The sequence below is a fragment of the Otolemur garnettii genome, unplaced genomic scaffold, assembly GCF_000181295.1.
Source record: "Otolemur garnettii isolate 467f Iridium unplaced genomic scaffold, OtoGar3 scaffold00037, whole genome shotgun sequence".
Classification (NCBI taxonomy): domain Eukaryota; kingdom Metazoa; phylum Chordata; class Mammalia; order Primates; family Galagidae; genus Otolemur; species Otolemur garnettii.
This window is the reverse complement of record NW_003852432.1, coordinates 1,827,506-1,831,202: the sequence shown is the minus strand read 5'-3', so window position 1 is coordinate 1,831,202 and position 3,697 is coordinate 1,827,506. Positions and strand designations below refer to the sequence as shown.

General features: G+C 39.1%; 1 pseudogene; it reads left to right on the top strand.

The window, feature by feature from the left end:
* Nucleotides 1-1,549: 1,549 nt before the first annotated feature.
* On the top strand, nucleotides 1,550-1,962 carry LOC100963301 (annotated as a pseudogene).
* Nucleotides 1,963-3,697: the final 1,735 nt, after the last annotated feature.

Sequence of the window (3,697 nt, the reverse complement as noted above, 5' to 3'; positions counted from 1 at the left end):
GAGAAAGGGGGAGAGATCTTAGAATGATAATGGAAAATAAATTAGAGATTAGTTTCCAATGATGTAAGTGAAAAACAGGTCAGTGCTGATTTGAGCTGGGTATCCAGGCAAAAAACTGCCTGCCGAGATTCTCCAGTCCTGTGTAATGCTCAAACTGGGGCACGAGAAACTCATGAACAGAAGGTTCAGCAAGCATATAAATAAGAGCCTTCAGGGATTCATTCATAAAAAAAATCAAGAAATTAAATATGCATAACCTGCTAAGAGATGACAGAATGAAGAGATAAAGTTAAAGCATTTAGCTCAGAGCTAAGAATAATGGGATTAAATAAATTAAGAACTGAAAAAAAATGTAGTGAAAATTATGTAAGTAGTATCATTGGAACATCTCTTACTACTTGCCTTCACATGCTATAGTGATATTTAATAGTTATATTCCCTCTGTCCCAAAGATTCATGTAGATTAATTCTCTTTCCTTGTAGTTGAGAAGTGGCTTGAGCTACTTAAATTCCTTAAATCAGTGGTTCTCAGTGTGTGGGTCGTGATCCACAGAAACTGTATTAAAGGATCACAGCATTAGGAAGATTGAGAACCACTGCCTTAAATATTATATAGCACAGTGGTGCCCATATTTTGCTACACATGAGAATCATCTGGGGAATTAAAGAAATCCCAATGTTCAGGTTATATCCTATATAAATTAAGTCAAAATACCCAGGAGTGGGAGCTGGCCATCAGTATACTTTAAAGATCATTAAGAGATTCCAATATGGAACAAAGTTTGGGAGCTACTGGCACAGTGAGCAAAAGCAAATGCTGGAGCATATTGATAACAGGATTCATACTCACAAAAATACATGAAGAAAAACTTACCCCACAAGTGCTAATAGCTCAATCAAATCATATAACTACCACATAGAAAGAGACAAAAATTTGATACTACAGGCAAAAAAGAGAGAGAGAGAGCTGAGAAGAATCAGTGACCAGTAATAGAAAACTAGGAAATTGCATCACAGGTTGTTTTCTGGAGACTGTCACCAGGACTATTGGACGTAAGGGCTGATTTCATACTAGCTGAAAATAAATGGAAAGTGTTTTTTTAATCCTGTTTTCATGGATAGCAGTCAAGAGTTTATATAATGCAAACATTTGAAACCAATTACATCAAAACTTTCTTCATTCCTAATCAGTGTTGGTTTTATCTCAGATTATCAAACCCATTCTTGAATAGTTTTCATTTCCTTTTCACTTTCTGTCTCATAGAGTGTTTATTAGCATCCCCCACACAATAATTTGGAGGGTTTTTTTAATCACTGTAATTAAAAAAAAACATACAAAATGATCTAGGTGTTTCATTTTGAAAGTCACTTTAAAAGCACCTTAAGTTTATTTCACTTGGAAAACCTGTAATAAATTGTGTTGGGTTTGGGTTTCGAAAGCAGATTTTTAATTTATATGCATATATTTGAGAGGCCAAAAATTATCTCCCCTCCCTCTTAAATATTTTCCTTCATCAAAAGATACCCTGTTAGAGAGCAGGATGTCCGGCTTCCAGCTCGGAACTTTGGTACTGTCAGCAACCAAAGAGCGAATTAAATATGGGTGATATTGAGAAAGGGAAGATTTTTGTTCAGAAGTGTGCCCAGTGCCATACTGTGGAAAAAGGAGGCAAGCACAAGACTGGGCCAAATCATGGTCTCTTTGGGAGGAAGACAGGTCAGGCTGCTGGCTTCTCTTACACAGACGCCAATAAGAACAAAGGCATAACCTGGGGAGAGGATACACTGATGATGGAGTATTTGGAGAATCCCAAGAAGTACATCCCTGGAACAAAAATGATCTTCACTGGCATTAAGAAGAAGGGAGAAAGGGCAGACTTGATAGCTTATCTGAAAAAAGCTACAAATGAGTAATAGTTGGCCATTGCCTTATTTATTACAAAAGAGAAATATCTCATGGCTTTTTTTTAATGTGTACCATAATTTGATTGGTCTCATTTACCAGAATTCAGATCATGAATGAGTGACAGAAATATTTTTGTTGGACAGTCCTGATTTAACTAAGACTGGCTTGTGGTTAAATGAATATGATGGTTTTTTGGATTTTGATAGTGATTCCAGTCCAATAAATGCTATCACTGTTTTCCATTTCTAAAGATATGTTCAGATTTAATTAGTGATTCTACCTTTTCACAAAGGTAGTCAATTGCCATCCCAAAGCCTATTGAAGATTGGTTTTATATTAAGATTTATGTAATTGATAATGTGAATATATTTAAATACTGGAGAAATCCCCTCACTGTCTCAGAACCAAGCAAGACTCACCGATGTTTTGATTGGTGTTCATTAGCCTGTTAAAGGTGAGGGCTGGAGAGAAGGTAGCAATGTTTGCTTTGTACTTTTGATCTTTATTATGCCAATCTAATTTCCCTGGATCTACTAAAATGCTGCCTTTATTTATTGAAAGGCATTTTAGTGTGGTTTATGTGTAGTATCAAATAAAGAATATTTAACATTAAAAAAAAAAAAGAGACCCTAACTGGGGAGAAGCAAGATGGAATCAGAAATGGCTCCTAACTAGCCCCTCCCAGCGGGACAGGGGAAGTAGAACTCTAGGCACTTCTGGCAGAGGACCATACAGAGACATCACTTCAAAGGTACAGGGAAGCAATGGTGGGCTCTAGGAGCAGATGAGGAAGTCTGGAGTTGAGGAGCGTTAGCACAGAAGGCAAGTGTTTGGAGTCAGCTGAGCAGCCCTAATGTGGTCTGGAGACAGGAAAGGGCCATTCTGCAGCTCATTGATTTTGAACTAAACAGCCCCAGAAAGCAGTTTGTTTGTTTGTTTGTTTATTTATTTATTTATTTATTTTTTGAGACAGAGTCTCACTATTGTTGCCCTTGGTAGAGTGCCATCGTGTCACAACTCACAGCAACCGCAAACTCTTGGGCTTAAGCAATTCTCTCTCCTCAGCCTCCCAAGTAGCTGGGACTACAGGTGCTCACCACAGGCCTGGCTATTTTTTGGTTGTAGTTGTCATTGTTTAGCAGGTCTGGGCCAGATTCCAACTGCCAGCCCTTGGTGTATGTGGCCAGCACCCTAACCCTAACTGAGTTACAGGTGCAGAACCTCCAGCAAGCAGTTTAAACTGCTTAAACAAGTGAGGGGACACCAACAGTGTCCAGTGACTGAGATTGAATACCAAGCATAGTGGATCTCCCTTCTGCTTGGCTGCTCACTGGGCTGCCATTGTGGGAAGGCTACACAGGAGGAACTAGGGCATAACAGGTTCTGGCCACTTGCTGAGCTTGGTCAACCATCCTTGAGGTGAGCTGAACGGACCCTGCACCCCAGGGAAGGCCACGTTGTTATAGGATAGTGTTTGATGTGCCTCCTAAGGAAGCTGGCAAGAGCTTTAGGACACCGATCACACAGGGACTGAATGCTGACAAAGCAACCAGGCCCTGACTGAGAGCAAAGAAGTCAGAAAGACAGGACCCAATCTCCTCTACAACTAAAAAGTGGCTTCCAGCTTCCATTTTATGTATAGCAAAAGTATCACGTATGTTCTCCCTTTCTTAAGACCACAGCACCACCTGGTGTCTAGGCAATATATTGCAATATATACATATATATATTTTGCTCCCTTCACAAGTTTTTTCTTAGCACTTTTTTCTCTTTTTTTTTTTTTTTTTTTTT